Here is an 8,761-nt window from a genome sequence, read left to right as displayed (position 1 = left end):
CTCTTCTCTATATATCTCTCTCTCTCCTTGCAAATAAATAAATAAGCAATATACAGTAACAGATCTGTTATTCATAGGTAAAAATAATAATATAATATTTATATAGAAAATTATGACCTTTTATACTTGGACCATCTTACTTTACATTGGTCTTAAAGGTATTTGTTATGCGGAAAATAATGAAAGAGAATCCAACTTATCCATATACTTACCTAAAGAAGAAATGTAGGCTGGGCATCGTGGCCCACACCTTTGATCCCAGCACTCTGGAGGCCAAGGTAGGAAGATTGCCGTGAGTTTGTGGCCAGCCTGAGACTACATACTGAATTCCACTTCAGCTGGGCTAAAGGGAGACTCTACCTTGAAAAACCAAAAAGAAAGAAAGAAGGAAGGAAGGAAGGAAGGAAGGAAGGAAGGAAGGAAGGAAGGAAGGAAGGAAGGAAGGAAGGGAAGGAAGGAAGGAAGAGAAGGGCTGGGGAAATGGCTTAGTGGTTAACACATTTGCCTACAAAGCCAAAGGACCCAGGATCAGTTCCCCAGGACGCACATAAGCCAGATGCATAAGGGGGCACACACATCTGGAGTTCGTTTGCAGTGGCTGGTGACCCTTGCGCACCCATTCTCTCCCTCTCCCTCTCCCTCTCTCTTTCTCTCTCCTTGCCTATTTCTCTCTCAAATAAAAAAGAAAAAAAATTAAAAAGAAAGAGGAAGAGGAGAAGGAATATAACCCTTAAAAAATGTACTAATAAGTAATAGCTATTAAGCTATTGAGAGCCAAATGTTTAATCTTTCACCCACAGAGCTTTTCAGGATTGGAGACATCAGTAGAGCACTGGTAGTCACATGGGCTACTCTGAGGTCCATTGACTGGTCCTCTTACACTTCAGGGGAGTGACATGGTATTTCCCAATACCTGAGTATGTGACCCAGGTCATGAGCCTGAGAATACTACACACCATGACCCCTTTTCTTTGACCCCAGGCCACGTATTTGCACCAGCCCTCTCAGTTCCATGTGCTTCTCCAGGAGCTATGTAAAGTGGGGCTAGAGAGATGGCTTAGTGCTAAAGATATTAGATTGCAAAGCTTTTCTCTCTCTACCTCTTACACCCCCCCATCTCTGTCATTCTCTGCTTGCAAATAAATAAATAAACCATTTTTTTAAAGTTTAAGCAAATGAAGTGCTTAAGCAAATGAAATGGAGATGGCTTAGTGGTTCCTTTACTTACTTAGTTTTAGTTGACTTGAAAAATCATTAATTCTGAAGGTCATGCAGCTGAGGTTATATATTATTAGTCTCCCACTAGATTTTACTGTTGATACCACCTTTGTTATGTGGGTGATGTTAATAACACTTGCCCATTTTACTTTTTTGAGACTTGAAGGCCACTTTGGTGGAAACCACTGAAGCTTCACTTGGACCTAAGCAAGTGTTCAATGGGTGACCATTTGGCAACAGGAAGGCAAAAGTTCCACTCTCAGATCATTCTAGCATAGCCATGTTCTGAACTAGAATCCCCTGAAGCACCGTAAAGACTGATTACACATGCTCAGATCACTGCACTTCCAATTTCTTTTCTCCTCCATCTCAAATCAGCTGGATTCTTCTAAAAATAGGTTTTCTATAATTAGCATACAAAGTATTAGGTATCGTTTTGAAACATTATCTTAGGGCTGGAAAGATGACTCAGCAGTTAAGGCACTTGTCTGCGATGCCTAAGGACCCAGGTTTGATTCCCCAATACCCATGTAATCAGATGCACACGGTGACAAATGCATCTGGAGCTCAGTTGCAGTAGATGGAGGTCCTGGCACACCCATTCCCTCTATCTGCTCTTCTCTCTCTATCTCTCTCTCTCCTTTCTCAAATAAATAAATAAAATATGTAAAACACTATCTTAGTTTTGTTTTTCCCTTTTCCCTTCATCTTTATCCCACAAGTCTATCCAAAATCTGTCCTTAGGAAGCAGATTTGAGAAAAGTGAGAGAAATGTGAGTCTCCCCTTCCACACTTGATTTTCTGTGAATAAACTCTGTTTTGAAGAACTTATTTTTTTTTAATTTTTTTATTTTATTTTATTTATTTGAGAGTGACAGATACAGAGAGAAAGACAGATAGGGGGAGAGAGAGAGAATGGGCGCGCCAGGGCTTCCAGCCTCTGCAAACGAACTCCAGACGCATGCGCCCCCTTGTGCATCTGGCTAACGTGGGACCTGGGGAACCGAGCTTCAAACCGGGGTCCTTAGGCTTCACAGGCAAGCACTTAACCGCTAAGCCATCTCTCCAGCCCGTGAAGAACTTATTTTAATGATTGGCATAGTGTGTGGTAGGCCAAACAGGCCTGTGTCAGTAACAGAGTATAAGGAATAAACAGGAAATCTTGTGCAGATTGTATCTGCTTCTACTTCCGTATTAGAAGATTAATTACTTCTCAGCTTGAGAAAAGAATAGAAAATCTTTATTTGATTTCCTGTTTTTTAAATATGCTTGCTTGTTCTTTAATCTTCTAGGTGACTCTGACAGAAAACATAATGGGAAATTCTACAGAGAATGTCTGGCACACAATGGGACTTCAATTTTTAAAAAATCCTGTTCCTACCCTACTGTGGTGGTTGGATTCAGGTGTCCTCCATAAACTTAGGTGTTCTGAATGCTAGGTTCCCAGCTGATGGAGATTTGGGAATTAATGCCTCCTGGAGGGAGTGTATTGTTGGGGCAGTCTTATGGGTATTAAAGCCAGTGTCTGCTTGCCAGCATTTGGCACACTCTCCTGTTGCTATTGTCCACCTTATGTTGGTCAGGGGGTGATGTCCACCCTCTGCTCATGTCGTCATTTTCTCTGCCACGGACCTTCCCCCTCGAGCCTGTAAGCAAAAATAAGCCTCTTTCCCCCCCCCCCACAAGCTGCTCTTGGTTGGGTGATTTCTACCAGCAATGTGAACTTGACTGCAACAGTAAAGTGGTACCGAGGTGTGGGATTGCTGCTAGACACCTGACTATGTGGCTTTGGCCTTTTGGAGCTGATTTTCAAGAGGAATGTGGAAGGATTTGAAACCTTGGCCTAAGAGATGCCTTGCAGTGCTGTAAGTGCAGCTTGATGGATTATTCAGGTCAGAGTTGAAAGACTTGAATGTAGTAAGAGCTATGGACTGTGAGGTTTGGCTTATGAGGATGAGAAAGAGCTTTGCTTGGACTGGGCTAGCAGTTTGTGTGAGAAGCTTGCTGTTATGCCCGTGTCCTGAGAAGTTGTGCAGGGTTGCTTTGTGTAGAAATGAACTGGTGTGAGCAGAGGGATATGGCACAGAAAGAAAAAACTTTGGGTGAACTGCTGCCTGTTCAGCTGCAATTGAGAGATTACAACCTTTGAGATTGGAACAGCTGACCTGCACTGGGGCAGCAGGAAGAATGTAGACTCTTTTGAAGGGGCCTGAGTGCTTAAGGAGTGTCCTGTTCTTCAAAGTCTGTCCCCCCCACCCCGGATTAACAAATTGGCACCCTACTTGGTATTGTGGAGTATAAGAAATGCAGGAAGCCAGGCGTGGTGGCACATGCCTTTAATCCCAGCACTCGGGAGGCAGAGGTAGGAGGATCACCATGAGTTCGAGTCCACCCTGAGACTCCATAGTGAATTCCAGGTCAGCCTGGGCTAGAGTGAGACCCTACCTCGCAAAAAAAAAAAAAAAGAAAAAAAGAAAAGAAAAAAAATGCAGGAAACAGAGGGTCTTTGAGTTTGCAACGCGGTCTTGTGTTTTGGAAATGGCCATGGACAGTGTGAAGCAGGTTTGTTGGATGCCTGCATGGGGACCCCATGGAGCCATGAGGATGGACCGTGGGTTGTAGTGGAGACCCGGTGGAGATGCTGGGACCACAAAATGGCTGCCAAGGAGAGCTCCAAGCCCCGGATGAAGTTTTCCAGGACTGTGAGTAGCCTAGCTGGAGGGGTGGAATTGGAACTCCTGAGACTTGTTGCTGGTTAGAATTATTGGACTTGGAGACTTGTTGTTGACTAGAGTTGTTGGACTTGAAGCTACAGAGTTTGATATTTGTCCTGGTTGTTTTAAATCTTGTTTTGGGTGAATGTTTCTTTGCAATGCCCAAAGTCATCTTTTGCAGTGTGAATGTTTATTCTGTGTCATTATGGTTTTTTGGGGGATTTTTGGTTTTTTGTATTATGGCTCAGTCAAAAGATCTTGGACTATGGGGATGTATGAATAATATTGGAATTGATAAAAACTATGAGGACTTCTAAAGTTGGACTGAACACATTGTATTTTACATCATGTATGGATATCAGTTTATGGGGGCCAGGGGCAGAATGTGGTGTTTTGATTCAGGTGTCCCCCATAAACTTAGGCATTCTGAATGCTACGTTCCCCAGCTGATGGAGATTTGGGAATTAACGCTGTCTGGAGGCAGTGTATGGTTGGGGGCAGGCTTATGGGTGTTATAACCAGTTTCCTCTTGCCAGTATTTGGCACACTCTCCTGTTGCTATGGTCCACTTTATGTTGGCGGGGGGGGGGGGTATTTCCACCCTCTGCTCATGTCGTCATTTTTCCTGCCGTCATGGAACTTCCCCCTTGAGCCTATAAGCCAAAATAAACCTCTTTTTTTTCCCCTCAAGCTGCTCTTGGTTGAATGATTTCTACCAGCAATGCAAACTTGACTGCAACACCTACTTTCTTTCTTACATGAAAGACATGATTTTCATATAAACTGCATATAGTAGCTATCATAGATAGCTTCTGGAAATGTAGGCATGAAATAAAATGTACACATAATTGCATAACATGAAACTTTGATGTGATGTCTTCATTGAAGATGAGTCCTGAGGGGAGAAAATACTATAATTTCCTATAATTCCAGGTTCCTACATCAACATCTTAGCTTTTATTTAATATTGAACAGCAAACATTTCTGCTTCTACACTGTGGCTAGAGGTTAAATTCCCAGTCAGGTCTCGGGTGAGGCAAAGCAGTTTCAGCCAACCTGAGCCTCTAGGCTAATAATGCAAGTATTTCCATGTGCCCAGAATATTTTTTGGAATTGACCATTTGATGTGGGAAAGGAGCTACCCCTTCCAACTCTGCTCTGGTCTAATTGGGCAAACTTCATGGATGTCTGCACTCACCCATTTTGACTCCTAAGTACTGGTCTCATGACAGTGTAGAAGCAAAGGGATGCTCCCAGCTAACAGTTGGAGTGTGAGCAGGGTACTTGGAACTTCCTTTGCCACTGCACTCCACCACCTTTTTGAAAGCTGCTTGGTAGGCACCAGGTAGTTAATGAAAATGGAGCACCTGGAAAGATCATTTTTCAAAAAAATATTTATTTATTATATTCACAAATGAGAGAGAGAATGGGCATGCCAGTGTTCCTGCCACTACAAATGAACTCCAGACACATGTGCCTCTTTGTATATCTGGCTATTTATGTGTGTACTGGGGAATTGAATTCTGGACATCAGGCTTCGCAAGGAAGCACCTTTAAACACTGAGCCATCTCTCCAGACCCTGGAAAGAACTTTTGAAATTTGGTGAGTTCACTGGCTCTTCTGATTGGTCCTCATGGTTTCACCATATTTGAGTGTGCCAATCAGGACTTGCTTGTGTCTATATAAGCCTCTACATTCAGTTTACAGACCCAACGACTCATAAAAACAAAAAGAGGTCTGAAGATTGAAGACCTGTGCTGTGCTGCAAGGACTACCAGACTCTAAGATCTTAAGGCTACTTAGGCCTGTACTGCTAGACTCTAGACACCTGGAGCTGGTCGTGCTGCAGCTCCTACCTCTCAGAGCCCCAGAGCTGCCTGAGCAGTGGGCTAGAGAGATTGCTTAGTGGTTGTGGTGGTTTGATTCATGTTTCCCCATAAACTTAGGTATTCTGGATGTTAGGTTCCCCAGCTGATGGCAATTGGAAATTAAAGCCTCCTGGAGGCAGTATATTGTTGGGGACAGGCTTATGGATGTTATAGCCAGTTTCCCCATGCCAGTGTTTGGCGCAATCTCTTGTTCCTGTGACATTGGCCAGGGGATGATGTCCATCTTCTTCTCATGCCATCGTTTGCCCCTGCCATAGTGGAGCTTCCCCTCAAGCCTATAAGTAAAAATAAGCCTCTTTTTCCCCCAAGCTGCTCTTGGTTGGATGATTTCTACCAGCAATGTAAACCTGACTGCAACAGTGATTAAGGTGCTTACCTGCAAAGCCAAAGAACATAGGTTCAATTCCCAAGTACCCACATAAGCCAGATGCACAAGGTGGCACATGAGTCTGTAATTCTTTTGCAGTGGCTAGAGGGCCTGGCCTGCCCACTCTCATTCTCTCTCACTCTCATAAATAAATAATTCTTAATTTAATTTTATTTATTTGAGAGAGAGAGAGAGAGAGAGGAGGCAGAAAGAGAGAAAGGAAGAGAGGGAATGGGCGCACCAGAGCCTCTAGACACTGCAAACAAACATGCATGTGCCATCTTGTGTATCTGGCTTACATGGGTCCTGTGGAATCGAACCTGGGTCCTTAGGCTTTGCAGGCAAGCACGTTAACCATTATGCCATCTCTACAGCCCCCAATAAATAAAAATATTTTTTGAATTTAGAGCTGTAACTTTTTTTTAATGATTAATAGATTTATTTAAGCCATCCTTGCCAAACTTAATATGAGAGGCTAATTTTTCGCTCCAGTTTTCCTTCTTGGATAAGTTTTTCATTTCTTTCCCTATCAGTTTTGAAAACATAATACCAGAAGATGAGGGGCCCAAATCCTCACAGTGTTCCTAAGAGCGAGTTCTTAGGAGTAGGCCTGAAATTGGGATAGATGCTTGCTGTTCTTGCATAGGTCCAGTGAGTCACAGCAGTGCCCTCGGCGGCTGGAGTCGTTGAACTGAAGCAGATACTCTCACTTCAGCCAGGCTCTGATGGCCAAGCGCTCAGCCTGCGCCTTCCATCTCTTGGGAAAGGTGCCCTACTCAACTGGTTTGAGGGTGCTGGGCAGAGTGGCCAGGGCCATGGCTTCATACTTAGGCAACGACATCTTGGCAGCTCACCCAGCGCTAAATGGCGCCTGTGCAGTTTGCAGGCCTGCCGGGCCATAGTCTGACCTTCAGCTTCAGAAAGTACTCCTGTGCACTTACAGTCTTGATCTTCATCAATCTTCTAAACTCAGTGGGGAAAATATCGAAGAAATGGAAGGCAGTGTGCCCTTTAGTTCCCCACACACACACGCACACACCCAGTAGCTAGCTGATTTCTGTGTGGTACAGAAATGCACAGAGAAGAATATTTGCAAAATAATTCAATGTCCAAATGAGTATAGAACAAAATAGACTGAGGAGAATGCAGGCTGAGGAAAAGTAGAAAAGTCAGACAAAAATAAAAATCGATCACACACAACTTTAAAGGAGCACAGAAAAGGATGGGGAGGGAATTCTGGTTTGTTGAGAGATGTTTTGTCAGAAAATAAAAGCTGGAGCAGCCGGGCATGGTGGCCCACACCTTTAATCCTCGGGAGGCAGAGATAGGAGGATCACTGTCTGTTCGAGGTCACCCTGAGACTACATAGTGAATTCCAGGTCAGCCTGGGCTAAAGTGAGACCCTACCTTGAAAAACAACAACAAAAAAAAAAATTAAAAGGAAAATTTAAATTCCTAATGATCCTGGAGGCAGAGCCCTAGGAAGGGATTAGATACCCATAAAGATGCAGAAGACCCCAAACCAGTGAAAGCCGAGTTTGGGGTTATTTTGCAAGTTATCAAAGAAGTGAAAAGGCAGACTCAGAGAAGAGTAAATTATGAATTAGGAGATTTACTTTAGGAAGAATTAGTAGGAAAAGCAAAGCAAAAAAGTCCAAGCTAAGGGGGGGGAGGGAATTAACATGGGTTTTTTTTTAATCATGGAAAATGCTAATAAAAATTTAAAAAAATAAAATAAAATAAAATAAAATAAAAAAGTCCAAGCTAAAAGAACCCCCCTCCCCCCGCCTTTCCTGGGAAGGTGGAAGGGAGACCTTATATAAGGAAAGTGTCCGGGAAAGCCTATGGGGAAAAGAGGGACTCACACGTGCATGGGAAGCAACTAGGAGTGTTCAAAAAAAAAAAAAAGCAGGAAAGCACTGGGACAAAAAGAAATCCCCACCCTTCCCAGGGGGAAGAGAGACTGAGAAGATCTGGGGACCCCTAAGTAAGGAAAGAGCCAGCTAAGAGAGCAGCAGTATAGGGCCAAGAGTCAAAAGCCAAGAAGCAAGCTGTAACATTGCAATGTCCTGTTGGCTGGTAAATCTGCTACCACCCAGAGTTAGAGCTATAACAGTTTCCTGCCCTCTTGTTTGACAAAAGGATCTTGTGACATTTTCAGCATGTTATCAGGTACAACAAATGGAATTTCACTCCATCATCAGCTATCCATTATTATTATTATTATTATTATTATTATTATTATTATTATTGTTTTATGTGGTTTTTCAAAGTAGGGTCTCACTCTATCCCAGGCTGACCTAGAATTTACTATGTAGTCTCAGTGTGGCCTCAAACTCGTGGCAATCCTCCTACCTCTGCCTCCCAAGTGCTGGGATTAAAGGTGTGCACCACCATGCCCAGCTCAGCTATTTATCTTATAATAGTCCTTGAGGATCATGGAGAATACAAGAGCTACAGGGTGAGAAGGTATAGTGGGAGGTGTTGGCCCCCCAAAAGAGACTGAATGGTACATTCATGACCTCACAGGGACTATCTATACCCTCACTCAAGAAGGTCCTCAGTGGAATTG

At 43.4% G+C, this 8,761-nt stretch overlaps 1 pseudogene; it reads right to left on the bottom strand.

Annotated features, from left to right (window-relative positions):
• Positions 1 to 6,613: 6,613 nt before the first annotated feature.
• Positions 6,614 to 7,030, bottom strand: LOC123456505 (annotated as a pseudogene).
• Between the last annotated feature and the right edge of the window lie 1,731 nt (positions 7,031 to 8,761).

The sequence above is a fragment of the Jaculus jaculus genome, chromosome X, assembly GCF_020740685.1.
Source record: "Jaculus jaculus isolate mJacJac1 chromosome X, mJacJac1.mat.Y.cur, whole genome shotgun sequence".
NCBI classification, from domain to species: Eukaryota; Metazoa; Chordata; class Mammalia; order Rodentia; family Dipodidae; genus Jaculus; species Jaculus jaculus.
This window is presented reverse-complemented; position numbering and strand designations above follow the sequence as displayed.